Below are 21137 nucleotides of genomic sequence, written 5' to 3' on the forward strand. Positions count from 1 at the left end.
GCTCAAATGGATGTGCTCTATTATTTCGCCCAAGCCTTCTCCACCAAATTCATTATATCGTTGAAAAGGATGTTATGCTTGTAATTCCTTCAAAATGTACCTCTCCATTTTGTGGATGAAAGCAAAACCCTCGAATGCCTCAAACTTAGTATGCAATTCAAGAAGAAGTATCTTCATCCTAGCAAATGCGCGAACTAGTTTTGAGATGTATCTTCTTCTTCTTTTTCATGATTAATGGAATCTCTTCTAGTTGTCTTTCATTATTGAGGGAAGTTTCCATTCAGACTATTTTGTATTTGTGATTGTGAATGTTATATTCTATGTTTTGTGGTGATGTGTGTTATGTGGTATGAGTGTATTATCCTAGTCATGGGGAGTTGGAGATGACAATGATGATAATTGGACAAGATGTTGCTTAATGGTGGATTGGTTATGAATCTTTGCAAGTGGACAAATGAATAACCTCTCATACCCTTTAATAGTTTTTTGTCAAACAAGGATTGCTTCATGTTAGTATGGATTTTCCTTTCATATGTTTTTATTTAGATCCAAGTTATTTTAAGGAATGGATGGAGTTGTGATTGGTTGCTGCCTACCAGATGCTTACTGACAAAGATAAAGTGATGAGCTAGTATTTTGAGCTTTTATTTTCTTTATCTAAGGTCGTGATGAGGACACTCCTTGCTTAAGCATGGGGATATGTTGAGGGCTAAAATGACTTATTTTTTGGGCTGATTTTTGTTTGTGAGATAAATGGTTGATTTTGAGGATTTATTGATTGATTTTTATTACATTGGAAGTGTTTTGTAATGTGTTGGGATGGGTTGAGTTTGTTTGAGAAGCTCGTGATGGTTTTTGGTTGAGATATGATGTGCTGATCAATTCTGTAATGTGTATGTTTGGTTCTGATAGGGTCTGTTTTGATCTGAATTCTTTCTATTTGTGAGGTTGGGATTTTGAATGGGTATTTTGAGAAATGATTGAGAATATTTTGAATGGTTTGAAGTGGTTTTGGTTTGAACTATATGGTGTTTATGCCTTATGTTGACCCTCTATAGTAGTGTTCGATACTATGTTTTGTAAGATTTTGTTTGCTTTTGTATGTGTTCTGATGGATGGATTTTTAGCCTGGGGAATTTTTCTCAATCTTGGAAGAGGAAGAATATAAGCTTGAAATAGCTCGAAGAAGCAAAAGAAGTAGTTGAAGAAGAGTTGAAGTGAAAACTATAGTGGCAGTGATAGTAGTGAGCTTTCAAAGGACACTATAGTGGCTCTGGTGACTCTTCATATTATGCATACCTCTTGGGAGGGGTATCCATGACCAAGAGAGAGTTATTGAGGATTATTGATTGGTATTTCAATGTACTATTGAGTGAGGGTATGTGTGAGAGAGATCAAGTATGAGAGATAGTGGTTCCTATGCTAAAAAACATTGTATCTATATGAGAGATTGAGAAAAGAATGTGAAGACATTGAAGATGAATACTATGTGATGAAATTCCATTCAAAGTGGAGCATTATTTTGTGTTTTGTGGTTCTTTGATAGATTCTAAGAAGAATATGAAGAATGTGATCAATTTTGTTAAAGGTAAAGATGTGGGAGATTCTTTCTCTGATGCTGCGTGCATATTTATTATGCCTGGTGTTCCTTTTTCTGTTGTGGTTACACAAAGGATGATAAACATGCTTGTTGATGAATACAATATAGATTTTCTTGCAGTAAGATCCCTATTTCCTTGGTGTTCTCTTGAGAGCTCCATTTTTTAGAACATCATTTTTTCTCTTCTTCTTTGTGCTTTCTTGTAAGTTTTCATGGAGGAAATCTCTTCTATCTCTTCTTTTATGCATCTATCATTCCAAAGCTTCTCTTAGCATTGTTCCTCTTGCCATTTGAAGTCCAACCATAACCATCATGTTGATTTTTCATGCTAAACGTAGGGTACCAAGTCCAATGTAAACTGTGCCAATTTTTTGCAAATTTCAACAACCATATGACTTATTGCTTGGCCATGATTTCATGATGGAAGAGCGTATATGCTCTATCTACATTCTCTATCTACATTATGGCGAGCTTATATGTCAACTAAGGCCCTTTGTCACTATAATTTCCATTCCATCATACTTGTGAGACCCTAAAACTTCCAAGTCAATAGAAAACCATTTCCATTCCATCATACTTGTGAGACCCTAAAGCTTCCAAGTCAATAGAAAACCATTTCAAGCTTTAAGCTTTAAGCTTTCCACAAACTTGCTTCAATGGGCCATCATTACTCAAGGATAAGATAATGGAGTCATACTTGAGCTCATTTCTTCTTGATTGAATCTCTTTTCTTCTTCAAATCCTTATTCATTAGGGAAACCATTAAAGTTTCTTGAAAGCTCAAGGATTCTTAAGACTTCTTCAATTCATAGTCTCAAGATTACTCTATACCACACATAGCAAGTCTTTATGCTAAGATTTAGTATTTTCCCTCTTCTCTTCAGCCATATTCTTCTTCCAAGCTCTATCGACAATAGGACAGCTCATAAATCTTCATAGAATCTTGAAGATAATTGACAAAATCTTTCAATATTCCACCAAAGAGTCTATCACAGTAGTTATACTTCAAGCTTTGGCAAGAATCATAGCATGGAAGAAATCTTGGGGTCATGAAGTTATTATGGAACTCTCATTTGAGGATTTTGTATCCAATACTTTGGTCTCTCATTCCTTAGCATTGAGATACATTGAAGGGGCTATTCAAGAAGGGAGATACGCCAACACTTGAGCTTCTATTGCATTGTATTTGTGTGGAATCAAGCATCAAGTCTAGTACAAGCTTGTGAAGAGGTATTCTCTTGATTCTTGATCTCTCCTTTATCAATCATTTGTTGGGCCTTGATCCTATTGCTAATTAGATTCAATAATTGATCCTTTCATTGATTAGAAGATATTCCCTTTGTTAGAATGCATTCTTTAGTCAAATAGATAGCCTATTTGCTTCTTGCAATGTATTTTTTATTGAAATCTTGTTAGGAAATTCCATTATAGTTGAGCTTTTCACTCTAATCCATAATCCCAATTGGCCTATTGTGCTTGATTAGTGCTAGATAAAATGCACTATCAAAAGGATAAGTGGCGATACAATGAGTCATTGATTTCCTACCATAGTATTCCCTTTGCCTATCATTTAACATCTCCATTCCATTCCTTCTACATCTTCTAAAAGGTTGAAAGCCTATTTTCTAATCTCCATGTTTGATTAGTTTATTATTGAGCTACCATGTTGATTTCCCAACAAGAAAAAAGTCGGATGTCGAATGAAGTACTAGGACAATAGTGAGATGACCCTCCCCTACTACTAAAGACTCCAAAGGGGTGCACAACCCCTAGCTCGAGAGAAACTTTGCATATCATTTGCAATCAAGTCTCAAAAAAAACATTAAAAGTGCATATACATTATCATTAATTACTTTGGAAAAGAGATTTGATGGCATATTGAAGACCCAAGTCACTACAACAATAGGAAAAAGGAGCATGTCTTTCAAAATATAGTGTAATTTTCCTCTATGGTAAGGTCATTTAGCTCAATCATCGGAGAATTAGTGATAAATATAGAGACCATAAGTTGCATGTCTAAATAGTGTATATGGTTGAGAGTTCATTGGGAAAAGCCTTGGATTGATAAGGGGATATTCCATAGGTTATTTCGATAATTACAAGTTTGAAATTGTTCAAATTTGGGGCAAAAATGGTGGTTCTAAATTGGGACTAGGATTAACTAGTCTTAGTCCCTAACTTTCATTTGAGCCATCAAACATTTTATTTGGATCACTGTATAGATAGATATACCATTTTTAATGGGACCTAGCCGTTGTGGACATCATTGGGATAGCTTGACAAGGTCTATAATTTTTGTTAATTCCATCGTGTTTGTAATACAATTTTCAAGGTTATAAAATATCATTTATCCTCATATAATAAGCTTTGTTTGAAGCTATTATATGCATTGATTGAAGTTCAAATAAGGGAGATATCATCAATTTATTGCCAAGCAATCTAAACATTGCATACTATTCTTCATGGCATATAATGGGCAATCATGTAGATAAGGGTAATGCATCTCTTTGTTCCAATGATTAAGAACAATTTTCCAATGAAATCAATCATATGAATGAGGGGATACAATATCTAAATAGGATTATGGATTCCAAGCTTAATAAATTGATTATTGGAATTATACCCTTCATTCGAGCTCATGGAAACAAACCTTTTCTTAGAGTAGAATAAAAGTTGAAGCCATCTATGATGTCACTAGCCACCTACCCATATCCACTTGCATTAGCCTATATAGAGCCCACTGATTCTTCATTTGTGACAAGCTTGAATATCAATCTGAGAGTGTCAATCTCAACACACTAGTAAGGATGTGAGAGTGAGCTTATTCAATTTGTATCTACTTGATTGTCAAGACCTAAAACGGGCCTGACATTGGCTCTAGGCACTAGCCAAGCCTCTACTACTCACCTCAAACCACCCCACACGGCCTTGCGGCTAGAAGCGTCTAAGGGGTATACTACCCTAACATCTGATACAAAACTCTTGCATTTGTACAATTTGTAGTCCAATGGATAATCCTTTCCCACACTCCTGAGAGGGAGTCCCAAAACATATTGGTGTTATCCACCACCTATTGGTGGGGTGAAGGCTAGAAGGTTCCTAGGCTTTCAGGGAAAGCTTGACAAGATTAACTCTAGAAATGGGGGTTCAACCATTAAATATAATCAATGGAAATCCCTACATAATGGAGTTATGGAATCATGACGATAATGGATAGACTTAGAACAAAAAAGCCAAATTTTAAAAAAAACTAGATAAAATATTATTCTATTGTGATAGAATTGATTAAAAGATTATGATCTCAAAAACTTCAAAGAAAAATTGAACCTTTTCAAAAAGGCAATGACAAAAGCTTGGGGTAAACAACACTTCACTCACTATATGATAAGAAGTTCTTATGTTTATATGGTAAGAAGTTGATATTTTTTTCATTGTCTAACTTGTATAAGATTTTTAACTAACTCTCTTTGTTTTTTAACTACATAACATATTTTATACAACCATGCTCTATATTTTATCAAACAGTATGGAAGTCTATCTATTTGGTCAACCCAAGGCATGAAAAAATCACATTATCAACCAAGAACAAAATACTTTAGGTACACAAGACATGGAGGAGGAAGAGTCAAAGCAAACAGTCAATTGTAGGTCTTTCAATGACATTATGTATAAATTTGGCATAAATTCAAGCTTAAAGATACAACCACATCATACAATACATCATCCTTGGCAAAAACCATAAAAATGGTTACACAAAAAAGGAGAGAGGGATATCAAAGCTCTTGTGCAATGTAAACTAAACAAAGAGAAGGCAATCAAGGGTTTTAAGAAACCCTTGATTCTTTAAGATCTTTCAATATGTCTCTGTTGTAGAGGAATCCTTGGATTCATTCCACTCAATAAGGCCTCTACATTTCAAAAACTCTTACTTTCTATAGCCTAGGAGAAGCTTCAAATATATTGCATCTCTCACATGGCTAAGTAAATAGGAGATAAAGACTCCAAAGTATCCAACTCTAGACCCACTATAACCAGGCATGTAGCCAAAAACCCTTATGCCTTCTTCCTTCTCTACTAAAATTATGTTCTCAACTCTATTAAAAATTTCGGATCCAATGACTTTGTAAATAGCTTTTGAAGCCATCATTAGTGAGCTTATAGATCTTGAGAATCTATTGTGATAAATTGCAATAGTTTGATGATTTAAGCTTCCAATATAGTGGCCAGTCCTTGACTTGTTTCAAGCTTCAGTGCCCTAGAGCCCTTGGTTCTTCCAATAAAGTTATCATGATCTTCAATTTCAATTTGTATAAGAAAGAGAAAAGATTTCCTTATGCTTCATTCCACTCAAACAGACAGTTAAAAGATAGAAGGTTCATCAATGGCAACGCTCTTTCCGCCAGTGCATTGATAAATCTTTGATAATATTCCAATGATGACCAAAAGCTATGCACCTCTTTTGGAGTACGTGATGGGCTCATAAAGACTATAACCTTTATCTTTTCAGGGTCAGTCGCAATACCAACTGAACTAACTACATTTCTAAGTAACAACCCATAGGGTATTCCAAGTGTACACTTTCTAGGATTAAGAGCAATGCAGAACTTTCTACAATGCTCAAAACATTTCCTCAGAATAATCAGTTGTATCTCCCTTGTGGTGGCTGCCCCTAGATCATCAATAAAGAATTTTAACTCCTCTGGGGAGATATCACCAAAGGTCTTATCAGTTGTTTGTTTCCAAGACCTAAGCGCATTACATATACCAAAGGCCATCACATGATATGCAAAAGATACCAAAGACAGTGATAAATGTCATTTTTGTAAAATAGCTAGTTCTCACAACAAACAAAATAACTGGAAATTCATGAAATACACCATACTTGCAAAGAAATACAAGAGATACACCATGTTTGCAAAAGGAAGCCATAGCCAAGGTAGCTAGGCATGAGATTATACTACCATGGAAGGTTGAGAATCATAGATGAATGCTGCAACATGAATACTCACCTGATGTCAAGGTGGGACATGGTATATACCCCATATCTTGGTGGCTAAGAGCATGCACCCTCTTAGTTGGTGGGAGGAAGGAACCTCAAAGCATGTATTTCTTGAAAAGGGCGAAAAGGTCCTTCACATGTTGCATCTCCACCTTTTATACTTAACCCTAGCCTACCCTAGACTAAGGTAACTTATACTTTATTACAAGCCATCCTAGCCTAAAAGAGCTTTGTCCTCAAAACTAAATAGGGAACAAATTACAAGGATGATTACAAGGATAGCTTGAATTATTTGGAATCATGTTGAAATAAAGCTCCATGTTGATGAAGATCAAAGAGTTTGATGAAGAAGGACCATATAAATGGAATAAACTACTGTAATCTATCCAAAACAAGTTGTAGTACAAAATTAGCCATATCTTGAGCTAGAAGTGGTAGATTTCCATGTTCGATATATAGAAATGTAGAGGACAACATGTAGTATCCATCCATGCCTTCAAAATAGAATTTTGATTATTATAAGATATTTTATCTTCTCACATAAATTTAATACAAAAATTTGTTTTTTGTCCTATTTATGAACTGTCCTCTTGCTTAAGCCATGGAAATTATAAGCTATCTCCGCTATCTTGAAAGGAGACTCAGAGGTTAGGAACTCTTACGAGCTACTAACAAAGTATATCCCTTGCCTTGAGGACGAGCGGGATTGGATGCATGTGCTTGCCACCATCAACCTATCATTCTCAAATGATATTTAGAATTATAAGCAAGCTGCAAGGATAGTCGGTGAGTTTTGTGTGAAGCCACAACCTCTCAACTTCCAAAGGGTAAGACCTCGCCCTTATTAGTACCACTTTGTATGATGAACAAGAGCCCTAGCTGACAACCAACACCTATCCCTTTCCACATCCTATCTAACAAGCTCAAACTCTAGGGGATCCTTGAATACTTGACAAGAGGGCTAGCAAGTAAACCAACTACCAATCTCAAACCCTCAAGGATCTCATGGAAGAGCCAAAGTGGTAGTGGACCAAAGTGCACAACTTGAACCTAATGTACAATTGGGCACTAATCATGAACAAGAAGAGGGTTGAGACTAGAAGCCTAGGAGATGATGATCAGTCAAAAGATAACAATTTGAATGACAAGTATGAAGACTGCTACTCTACAGATGAGGAAAGTGAGGAAGAGACCAAGACAATAGAGTATGGCACGGACGGCAAAGTGATTGAACAAATACAAGTAGACTCCAAGCCATGGAAAGCCAATGCCTTTAGAATCAAAAGAGGATTCTTCATAACAGAATGCAACCATACTTGGTTGGACCACCTAGGGGTGATAGACTACAGGAAAGTTGGATTAGTTCAACCAAGTACCACACCACTCCTTGGTACAAAAATCAGCCTCAGAGTTGCAACCACTAGGGGAAACTCCTTCTAGAAAAGGTTGTGAGTTTAACTCCGAGTCAGAAATGAGCTCTGAGAGCAACCCGAAAGAAGTGTCCTGAATACCTAAGGCCAAACGCATCAAAGGGGACTTGCCAATCCACCTAGGGCACAAGCAGTTGAAGGAGGACAAGATGAAGCAACCAAGGGGATTGGAAACCGAAGAGCAATGGAAGTTCCGAAGACCTATCTAAATGCTTCATAAGTTTAAAAAGGGCGACAGGGTAGTGATCTTGTTAGGAGCTAAGAGGCAATGATAGGCAAATGAACCAATGGAAGGGCCTGCTAAGGTCAAGGAAGCCAACTTGGCAAGGGGAGGGGAAAAACCTCAACCTATGTTCATAGCTAACGACCTGACGAAGCAAGAGGAGGCTGATCTCATTATTCTCCTACGAGAGTACATAGATGTATTTGCTTGGTCCTTAGATGAACTCAAAGGAGTCGATCCAAGGGCCGTAACCCATAACATCCCAATGACTCCTAATGCAACACCTGTTAAATAGCTGCCATACCCAATGAATCCAAAGCATGCATACATTGTCAAGGAGGAGATAGATAAGCTATTGAAGGCCAAGTTCATCCAAGAAATCGAGCACACAGAGTGGGTATCACCCATAGTGATTTCCCTGAAGAAGAACATAAAAATTTGAGTGTGCGTAAACCATAAAAAGGTTAATTCTGCAATAAAGAGAGATAACTATCCACTGCCCTACACTGAGCACATACTCGAGAGAGTAGTGAGAAGAGAGGCCTAGAGTTTCCTAGACAGCTTCTCAATTTATATCCAGGTTTAGGTGCATCCTGATGATAGGCATAAAACAACATGTGCAATGGAATGGGGCATGTTTGCCTATATAGTCATGCCATTTGGGCTGACGAATGCACTAGCTACCTTTCAACACCTCATGTGTACCATCTTCAAATACATGCTTAGGCAAGAATTGGAGGTGTTTCTTGACAATCTATGCATTCACTCCAGTTGGAGGGAGCACCTAGATAAACTTCATGTAGTCTTTGAGCGGTTTAGGTTGTATAACCTCTCCTTGAACCCCTTGAAGTGTTAGTTCTGGGTGAAACATGGATGTATCCTAGGGCACGTGGTATCACTAGCTTCTCCAAAGTCAAATTCATTGTCAATTTACCACCACCCATGAACTATAAGGGAGTTCAGTGCTTCCTGAGACACATAGGGTACTATTGGTGATTCGTTTTGAACTATGCATTGATTGTTAGGCCCCTTTACAAGTTGTTGATCGTATTCAAGTGAACCGAGGAATGCCAACATGCCTATGAGGAACTAAAAAAGACTCTCATGACCACACCGATTCTATGAGCCCCATATTGAAACATAACATTTCATGAGCACATTAATGCCTCAAAATTTGTCGTGGGAGCTCTTTTGTGCCAACCTGGTGAACATAATCTCAATTATCTTGTGAGGTTTGCTAGCAGACAACTCATGGATATAGAGATGAAATACTCCACAATGGAAAGGGTGTTGAAAGATATGACAAATGATGTATGCTCCAGGAAGAGATGTCTTGTATCCAACGTGCATAGTGAGGAGAGTGGAGAAAGGTCAGAGACTATATAATGATGTACTTGGTTCACTTTTCAATGCAATGTCATAGTACTTTTTTCCTTCAATCAAGTGTCTATGTCATTGAGTTACACACAAGATTGTGTTTATGAGTCCAAGTCTCAACCTTGGAACCTAATTCACTTGTGTGACAGTTGGTCTTGTCTATGTCTATGTCTACATCTTCCATCCTCCATTGCTCATGCCATGCTCTAGATCCACGTCTTTTGACATGGTATCAGAGCTCAGCTGAGCATGGCCCAACTTAATATAGCTATCCTCTATGCTCTCTCAATCTTTCTTAACTTCAATCCAGCTCAATGCTAGCTTATGATCTCATTTTCACCTCTACCTTCATTCTAGCTTTCATGGCTGCCATAGCCAGAACAATACCTACCCTACTTTGAGCAGCTAGATCTTCTAAAGGAGGCCATATCTTTTCAAAATTCCTTCTAAGCACATCTTCATTAGCTCAGGGGCTAACTCCCTATCACTTCAAATTCCAACATAGAGCTCCAGCTACCCTAACATTACACAAATTCAAGCTCACTAACAAATCTACACCCTGTTCTGGTCGCACCGTTTGGGCTCCCGATATGCAATGCGATTCTTCCTACAAGCATGGGGTAAAGGAAGGCTACCATATGGACTATCTTCACCTCAAGTCGCATGCAAAATGGTTCCTTGTATATGAGTTACATGACCTTAGAAATCAGTCACCTATCTGCAACCCTAACTGTGGAAGCCATAGCCAATCTCACTCAAGTTCATCCCCACTTCATTTTCCCACTCCTCTTAGCTCGCTGACCCAATGCCACTCTGATTTGAGTGTAAACTTAGTTTTCCCAGCAAGAGCAACACTTCAAATCAACAAACAAAAAGCAAATCAAGCACCGACATCCAACACTAAACTCAAAGAATAGTATCCATTGATACTCAAGTAGTGTTAGTTTGACACTAATCTTCTTGTGTCTCCTGACACATTGGACTACAACTATAAAAGACAGCACTTCAATGACTATGAATATTAACAAATATGAAAATCATCTCTACTCTCAACAATGTACCTAATTTGTCATAGAAGGACATTGAGCACTCTCCAGGTGATAAAGAAACTAAACATAAAAATAAAGGTGCAAAGGGAGCTAACTCAACACAGAAAGATAGTCTGTTGACCAAAGGAAATTATGGAGCAAAGGGCCGAGGCCGAATATTCAACTCTGATAAAAAAGATTGAATGACATGTCATTATTGTGGTAAGATTGGCCATATAGCCAGTGAATGTTTCCACCGTAAAAGAGCACAATAGGTGTAGAACGGTAACCATCATCAAAATCAGTTCATGAATGAAGAAGATGAAGAAGATGCTTCTGCCATCAACAGCAACTCTAACAGATTGTTTTGAAGAAATTATCTTTCCCATAGTTGATCTTATGTTTTTCCATAGAGGATTTTGTTTCCCTTAGTGAATTTACTTGTAAAACAAAACCCTTGCCAAAGATGTAAAGTTTCAAGCTTTAACTTGACTAGGCTGCCTATGAGCTAGTCTCCTAGGCCATGTGATCATGTAGGGGGCAGCAAGTGTAGGAACTCATCATTTGAGGGGGGTGTTGAAAGATATGACAGATGATGTATGCTCTAGGAAGAGATGTCTTGTATCTCACATGCACAGTGAGGAGAGTGGATAAAGGTCAGAGACTATATAATGATGTACTTGGTTCACTTTTTTATGCAATGTCATAGTACTTTTGTCCTTCAATCAAGTGTCTACATCATTGTCTTACATACAAGATTGTGTTTATGAGTACAAGTCTCAATCTTGGAACCTAATTCACTTGTGTGACAATTGGTCTTGTTTGTGTCTATGTCTACATGAGTCTTGTCTACATCTTCCATCCTCCATCCATGTCTTTTGACAAAGGGAAGGCCTAGCAATGGTATTCACTGTAAACAAGTTTTGTCATTACCTTTTGGCTACGTCTCCTTTGTCTTCTTTGTTAACTTGTGTAACATTCTATCTTCAACTCTATGTCTTCATGAGTTCATTCTATCTCTTCAAACCACCATAGTCATGCTCTAGATCCGTTCTTTTGACATGGTATAAGAGCTCAGTTGAGCATGGCCCACCAACCTCCCGCAGGTCTCAAACTATCCTATGAGCATAGATCTATCCTTACCTTAGCCTTAGACCTAGCCATTAATACAAGGGACAACTTAGTCACATGCATCAAACGATTGGATACTACCTTCACCACACTAGCCACCACCAGGAGCTATGAACGGCTAGATTTAGGGCTCCTAAGCGAGCCATTAGTAGCAAATGTACACTCCTTGCCATACACATGGGAAGAATTGGAATTCATGTTTATCAAGATTCCCATGGTAGATGAAGAATTGATTGCCACCGAAATCTCTCAAGAGAAAGCTTGCAAAAATGACTAATCACTTCCTATAGCAAGAGCAAAGTCTCTACAATAAGCCAAGAGCTAGAAGAGCTAAAAAAGTCAACCGGCTCTGACTCTTCTATTCTACGCAAATGGTATGCTCTTCATCTTCAATGGGAACAAGATGACCACCAAATTATGACCAATGTGGAGCAGAGACAGGCAATCAAAACCTCTGAGTATAACCCAATCTGGCTCCTACCTCATTCAGAGTATTGTCCATCCATCCTAATCAACCATTAGAGGACCATGTCATGGCCCACCCCTATTTCGATCGAATCCTAACTGAGGAAGAACTGCATATCGTTAGCAGGATGAACTCCAATGACTTCCTCATTGATATCTTGACCTACATTACACACGTAGGTATTATACCTCATGACATGGACCATCACGCCTTGGAATATAACCCAAACTTCTACGATTGGCTCGAGATGAAGTAATGAAGAGCACGCATGTGCATCATGCCCTTAACCCTTCATGCTTCAATCCTAGGAAGGATTTTCATCACTCTTGGAGGGGAGGGGGTAAGGTGGAAAAGAATACACGACTTAAATCTTAAACCAAACTTTAAAAAGTAAAAAGGGCTGATAAAAGTCAAATTGTACTTAAGGAAAATCTTCATGGAATTCTGGGTTGAACTATGTGGACTACTTGAAGCAAAAATTTTCATTATGTACTTGAGTAGTTCATCTTTTCATAGCATATATTCACAACCCCCTCATCTTTTTGCAAAAATTCATTTTAAGTAAACTAATATTCGACTATTACATCATGATAGGAACTCGAGATGGAGGGGCACGATAGAGGTAGCAAGCTCCCATTTACAAAAGAAGAGTAGGACAAATACAATCTAACAATGAAAACAAGGGCCTTTAATCAGCTAAGTTTAGAAACATTCAGAACTTAGAAAGCATGGTGATGAAAGAGAAAGTGGTAAAAAAAAATACACTATGACGAATATGAGTAGGAGCTCCTAGGCCAACTTGAAAAGATGAAGGAAGACAAGAAGGCCACCATGGCACTATTGGAGGTGGAAAAGGACACATTCGCTATCTACCAGTTAGATAAGACAAAGAAAATAACCATCTATCAAAGGCAGGTGAACAACCTAAAAAAGAAGGAATTAGAAGCAAGAAAGAAAATGGAGGTGGAGAAGGAAGAAGAAAGTGCAAAAGAGCTAGAAGTGGACAAGGTAGAGGGAGAAATGGGGCTAGAAACAGACTTCTCAAGCCTCATACAAGGGCAAAAGGATATGGAGGAGCATTTTGAATAATTAAAGAGCCTAGGAGAGGAGCTCACCAAGGAGCTAAAGAGGGTAAAGACACAAGCCCATGCAGAATTCCAAAAGGAGAGAAGGCAAAAGGAACAAATACTAAAGGAATTGCAAGATATTAGGGCCCAAAAGGACAAGAATCAGCTAAAAAGCTACTAGAGGTGGAGAACTGACTCCTCGGGACCCTCCAAGAGTAGAAATGACTAAAAGAAGAGTTGAATCACCACAAATAGGACAAGAAGAAGATGTTACCAATCTAGAAAGAACAAGAAGAGGTGGTGACAATGTTGTCACAAGAGCTAGGCTGAGTCAAGGCAAGATGGAGGAGAAGGCCGAGGCATGGGGGAAGAGAGGAACCTTGGAAGAGTCAAGGACCTGGTTGAATGCCTTGCCCTAGCAGAAGGTAGGATAATCATGGGGGAAGCAAGATCAAAGCAGTGAAGGCAAGCTATAAGTCCAGCAACATACCTTCCTCAATACAATACTTCATGTAACTCAGGCTGGGGATGATGACCCTGTGGAAGGGCTAAAGAGGAAGCTGGAGGTCTCAAAAGGAGAGCCATTAAATATGGGCTCCAAGAGCACACCCCAAGAACTAGAACTAGCCCAATCCTAGCACAACAGTGGCAACTTTTGATGCAAGTAGGGCTTTTGACAGAGGAGTTAGAACAACCCGAAATTGGATAACAAGAGCACCAAGAGTAGCCACCCACAACAGCCCAAGCAGAACCACCAAGGGACGAAGGGTCTGATATTTTGAGCAACCTACCGACACAAAAGCACAACCTAGTGAACAGAGCCCTCCCCCACATCCATGAACCAAATTAGAAGGCCAAGAAGAAGAAGATCCTACCACCGCAAAAAGAATCATCGAGGCCAAAATAAAAAGTTGAGAGCTGGCTAAACACATGAGGAGAAAGTATAACACCAGACCACAGAGTTGCCTGATGTCTAGATGCCATGAATTGAGGAACAAATGCCTATCAATTGGGCACTGGAACTGAACCATTGGGAGCAATGGAAGAATGGGTGTAGCCCATTTGAACTTGAATTTTTCTACCCTTCTACCCTGAATTGAATGCTACCCCCTCAAGTGGTTGAAGGAGCCATCTAGGTCGCAAAGAGGCTAGGGAAGCGATGGCTAGACGAGAGGGCTAGAAAGTCCATGTTATGGAGAAGAGAGACTATGAGGTACTAGGAGGATAGGGTCATGAAAGATCCAAGAAAGGTCAAAGGCTATGAAGCCCAACCTAAATAGCACAGAAGGATTTGGGACACCAATTTTGAGGCATGGGTGGCTTTTTGCAACACACTACCATATGAAAGGGATGAGCCCACCTACATGGCTTACCGGAGGTGCAACAGTGTGGATTTTGATAGGGGAAAGCATGGCAGGTATGATTTCCCTTTGATCTACAACATCAATGCCACCACTCTTGAATAATGCATGACCTTTGGAGCACAAGACCTTGAACCCTCCATTACCCACTTTTTGGACGAGTTCATGGCATGCCCCCGACCCCACTTTCCTTACCACTTGTAATTATCTCCACCTCTTGCAACTTCTACTTTAAAAAACCAATAGCCCAAGAAGAGCGCTTCCCACCCCTCTCTTTCGATATCAACGTAGGGATAGACAATACTACAATGACCCACCTAATGTTAAGGGCCGCTCTCTTATCAGCTTTTTGCATGAGATTTTGGAAGATATGAGTGATAGCAGGTTCTCAAAATGTAATCATCCTTTCCTCTCTACTACTCCTCTCAATGTAAGGATTAACCATAAGGGTTACATGCAAAGACATGCATTCCTTAGTAAATCTCTTAGGCTCGCCCTGAAATGTAACTACTGAAGAGCATCAGGAGGAGGTTTTGCATACTCCCTCCCAATGTAGCTCCACAAAAAAAAATACAACGAAGAAAAGACCCACACAAAGCAAGAAGAAAGAAACAAAGAGCTTTCTCATGTAATATCAGAGTGCCACAACCACTGCACCTAGGTGTTCTCAAGCTAGATACGTCCCTGGCCTCGGTCGATCGTGCCTAACCCCCTAGACCTCCATATCCCCCCACTTCGCACTTGGGGCATATCAAGGGCAAGATACACCTAGGGAGTTTGTGCTTGCATACGGTTAGACATGTCTCCCCAAGTCACACCCACAACACCTCCCCTTGTACACAAACCATGTCCTCAATTGTAGGACAACACCAAAGGCTTCCTTGAGGTTTGACCCCAACTCCCATTTTCACTGGCACAGACACCATGCACTACACAGTGAGGTAGACACACCCACAAGTAGTGCACTTCCTCTTCCTTTTTACATATGTTTGAAATTCCATGACACCAACCACCGAATTTGGAGGCTCCTATCACCCACTCAACCTACTCTCGGTCTCCATAGTCCCACATCCATTTTCTAATGCTTCTTCTCCACGCCCAACTACCACAAAGATCCATCATTGACCTACATGGCAACCATTTAACCTCCCAAGCCCTCATCAACAAGTGCTAGCAAGTGCCATGGAATTGGCACTCAACTAGGAGGGGGTAATGTTAACCCCATTACAAAGAAAGCAAAAAGAAAATTAAAAAGACACTAGCAGAGTGGAAAAAGGCAGTCCCCAACTGAAGAAATAGGAGGAAAAAAGGCCAAAAGTGCAAGGATAATCTTAAAAGTTCAAAGCAAGTGCAAAAGAGGAAATGTGCATTTTAAATGCAAAGGCGCACCCTGAATTTTTGTAAGAGAGTGCCAGTCTCCCTCCTATTCAATTTGTAAATGTAGATGGGCATGAGTGAAGGCACAATGTAAATAGGAAGGGAATAGAAAAAGAGGACCTAGGCTAAAATGGCCAGTCATGTAAAAAAAGGGATGGGTGCCCAAAAGGGATTAGGGCTTGTATAAAAGGCAAAAAGTGAATGAAGAAGCTCATTCTTATGTGTAGCCAAAACTAACTCTTCTCTTCTTCTTGTTTTTCTTGCTTGCTTGAGCTTGAGCTTGAGAGAGGGAATGTGAGGGAGTGAGGGAGTGAGTGTGTGAGGGTGAGGGACCGCAATGGACAAGCTCTCCATCTTTTCCTCTCTTATTCTTCTCTTCTCTTCTCTCCTCATGTCTTGCGTGCGACAATGGAGCATCGAGCTTGGAGCTTGGAGCTTGAGCATCGAGCTTGCTTGATCTTGCACCTTGGATCGTGGATCTACCATAGTGCTTGAGGGAGGAGGCAACTCCATCGAGCATGGAGGTAAGCTCACTACACTCATAGGTATGGGAGAGCACACAAATATGTCAAAGGTAGCCATTGCACTTGTCTTGAAACACTTGAAGCTATAAGTAGTCTAATGGATGTTGGCGGTTTAGTAGGAAGCTCCCACAATTATCCAACTCCCAAATCAGTCAAAAAGCTTATGAGCCAAATGCACTCAACTGTAGCTGTGAAAGCTAGCATATGCTTAGCTTCACAACTAGAAGTGGCCACAATGGGTTTCTTCTTGCTCAACCATGATATGTACAAGTTTCCAAGCATGAATCAAAAACCACTTGTAGATATAGGAGTGCCATAGCAAAAACCCAGTTAGAATCCCAAAAAGCATATAAATCTGGTGGTAATGATCTCCCCTTGGGATAAAGCAACCCAAGGTACCAAGTACCACTCAAGTACTAAAAGATCCATTTCACGACCTACAATACTTAATGTTTGGGCTATGCATAAACTTGCTCATCTATGAGACTGCAAACTGAATGTCAAGCCTTGTAATGTACACATAAATCAAACATCAAATAGCTTGTTGATAGAGAAAGACATCAAAGCAATCTCCAATGTCATGAAGGCAACAACTCATCAACATAAGCCACAATGATCAGAGGTACACCACCCTCATATTTGACATATAAGGTGCTCTTAGTTGGACTATTTTGAAAACCACATGCAATCAAATATGTTATGTCTTCTCATACCAAGCCTAAGGTGCGTGTTTTTTTTTAAAACCACAAGGTGTGTGTCTTATCATACCAAGCCTAAGGTGTGTGTCTTCTTATACCAAGCCTAAGGTGCGTGTTTTAAATAAACAAAGCCTTTTTCAATCTGCACACTTTTTTTTCTTTCTCCTTATGCATAAAACCACAATGCTGAAAAACATACACTCCCTCATGTAAATCACCATTAAAAAATGCAATTTTGATGTTTAACTAATGTAAATTCCAACCATTATGAGATACTACTGCATATATGCTATGACTAGCTGTCATATAGCAAGTGAGAGTAAAGTTCTCATCAAATTCAATGCCCTTCTTCTAAGCATAACTCTTTGCCACAAGACTAACCTTCTAGTGATGAACACCACCATATTTTTTGTGTTTTAACTCGTAAACCCACTTGGTGCCAATGGCCTTCTTGCCAAGAGGGAAAATCCCATAAGAACCAAACAACATTTTTAACAATGGTATCATACTGAGATTGCATAGTAGCCATCCAATTTTCTAAACTTTGTCTCTTTAAAAAATACAAGGTTATCCTCATCACACACACTAGAAATAGCCAATGCATAACAATTTGATACATAAGAGGCACTATGAGAGCCCAAACAAGTATGACAATCCAACAATGCATCCAACTTACTATCATGCAATGTTTGTATCAGTTCACTTTGGCATAGTTGTGGACTGCTCAATCTCTACTCTCTCTTCAAGAAGTGTATCATTCACATTGGCATAAAAAACATGTTGATTCGTGTTATCATGAGAAACATGCATTGGCTAAAAAGCTACATCATTCAGTACTACATGTGACTACACCCACCACTAAAAAGAGGCAACAAAGTGTCATAGATATGCTATGAGCATACATCTATCTCTGTCCTACATGAAAGTAAATGACGAATAGCATCTTCGAAAAAGATAACATCACAATTGACTAAGATACACTTACTTTGTGGATGGTATAATTTATAACATTTGCCTCATTACTGTGCCCAATAAAAATACCTTTCATAGCCTTCTCGTCCAACTTTTTGCATTGTTATACTAGTACCAATTTAAGCATAAGCCAAGCAACCCAAAACACGCAAGTGACCCATTGATTACTTTTTGCTATGTCAAGCCTCATACAAAGTAATAGACTACAAGGCCTTAGTGAGACACATGTTAAGTACATAAGATGCATATAAAATAGCTTCAAGCTAGAAACTATGCAGCAAAGATTGACACTTTATCGTGTGTCATTTCATCTCCATGAGTGATCTATTTTTTTTCTCAGCTCCTCAATATTTTGTCGTATTGTATATGACACTGCACATTAGTGTTTTATCCTAGACTTAGCTAAATATGCATTAAATTCCTTAGACATATATTCCCTCCCCTAATTAGAATGAAGGATGCCCACTTTATGTCCCAACAAATTTTCAACTATATTGATGGTTGAGATAGCAAGCTCAACACGTGCAGACATTGATGATGGATTGCCTAATTAGAAGAGCTACCACATCTACACTTAGCATGTTGATGGTCATTATAACACTTACATGGCCATTGACTTGTCACTTATTACATTTGGTTTGTTACACCTATCTAGAACTGGCATAGTTATAGTGCCACCTTGATTAGTATAAACTGTTATGCACTATTTGACTTAGTAGACCACTTTCCTTTATGTTGTACATTATCTATACTTTATGTACATTGAAAAGTGTGTGGAAAAAGAAGAAAATTTTTGCAAGAAAATATTTTGGCCTCCATCTCTCTTTGTGTACTGAGTGAGCTTCTCCTTATGTATATTGTGGATGTTCAGCATAGCAGCTTAAGTAAGGCCCTCAACCACACAATTTGTGACATTGTATCAGAGCTACACCACTCTGATAGAGGCTAGTTCTAGAGGTTGAGATGAAGGAGAAGAAGCAAGGATTTGAGCAAGTAAGCAACAGGTAAGAAGCTCTCCCATTCTCCTGCTCTTTCTCTTGGATAGTGCTTGTGAAGGCACTAGAAGTAGGGTAGAGAAAAATTTCAAATTGCTCTGCTATGAGAGTTGATGGTATGCAAATCGGATGCTTGATGCGTACGTAGCGAGCGCCGGAAGGTCCCCAAGAACAAAAGAACTCTAGTTAAGCTCAAAAAGCAAGAAGATAGACTTGCATAACATGAAGAAAAGAGACAAATTGGGTACAATCTCCCCCCTATGCCTTGTGTGAGCGCTTCACAAGGCATGTTTTTATAAATTTATTCATCTCAAAGCTCAAAAATAGCCCAATTTTACAATAAGCGTACTTTAGCTTTTGTGTTTGCTAAATGGTTGGGCGTCGAGCTATGCCCAAATACAATATCCAATAATAAAATATTTAAACCGTGCGCCCATGCGCATACAAAATAATAAATATTTGTCAAGCACTTCAATAAATAAGTGCTCCTAAATAAATATTAGTGCCACGCCTTTAATGATAAGGTGCGTGCCCATCAACAATGATAATTTCTTCTAGGTAATTTGAATACACGCTATCGCCTAGTGCTTCCCAATGCCACCACCGCCTGCTCTACACATCAACTAAAGCATTCACAATTGTTAGAAAATAATAAAGTTAAATCGACAAAAGTGAATACCTAGCAGTCTTCAGCTACAAAATAAATAAATAGGTTGAAACTCTATCCTAACCTTAATTTAATACGAGTGCACTCTAAACTCATAAACTTCCATTAATTTAAATATGTATTTTGCGGAATGACCCACTATGGAGCCACCCACGTGCACATTAAATTAACATGATGCCCGAAAAGGACAGGCATCCCCATCAACTTCTCGCACAAGAAATCCACCTTGTGTACGAGTCCCGGTAAATAAATATAGTTTTACAAAATCCATCGCAAAACCTCACAGAATCCACCGTGGAATATGCCTCCTGGCATCATTGTTGAGATATCGAGCTCCACTCGTGATATGCCAGGGTGACCGTTGTGCATTTATGTCACCGACTTGTCAGTTGCGGATGCGGTTGGTACACCGCCCATGAATAATAGCTAGATGACAACTATCCTTATCTACTCTAGTTCGTGGCTCAGTTAGTATGCCACCTTAGTTAGTTGAGTTTGGTTTGAGACCCATATATAGGGTTCTTCTATTTCTATGTACTAGAGTTCTTTTGGCTTACACAACTAAGAAGAGGAAAACTGTTTTCAGCCTCCACCTTTGTGTGTATTCCCCCATTGTGCAAGCAAGAAAGCTACAAGTGAGACTCCTTCCTTCTCTCCCACAATCTTGACATGGTATCAGAGCCTTGTTTGTGGTAAGGAGCTCAAGAAAGCAAGCCAAGTTCACAGTGTTCTGGTAAGAGGACCAGTGTTGCTTTCATTCTTCTGTTTTGGAAGCAAGTCTCTGCAGGTAGCACAACCGGAAAGTGTAAGAGTGCATTGTCTCAGATTGAGACGCCCTTCGTGGTGTAGCAAGAGGGCAGCATATGCTGCGGGTAAGGGCTTAAGCCCTTGGTTGCTCTGTTTTTTTTATTTGAGGCCATTTCGGGGCCTGTTTTGGAGGCGGAAGTTTTCTGCACGCACTCAGGAAAAGGCCCTGTTTTATGCTGTGCGACCACTGTTCTACAGGTCGGTGAAAAGTTACTGTAGAAATTGCATCGTATGCCTGTGTGCAGAGACATTGGGAGTTACAGAATCATCCTTGTTGCCTGTTGATGCAAAATCGTCACTAGGAAGTGACTGTGTGGTCAAATACCACTTTCGTCAGTTTTGCAGATTTGCCCTTGTGAGGCTGAAGCTGTGTTCTTTGCAGTGACAGAATTTTTTGCAGTGTTCTGTAATGGCA

The sequence above is a fragment of the Lygodium microphyllum genome, chromosome 23, assembly GCF_053477565.2.
Source record: "Lygodium microphyllum isolate KBCC chromosome 23, Lygodium_microphyllum_v1.1.10, whole genome shotgun sequence".
Classification (NCBI taxonomy): Eukaryota; Viridiplantae; Streptophyta; class Polypodiopsida; order Schizaeales; family Lygodiaceae; genus Lygodium; species Lygodium microphyllum.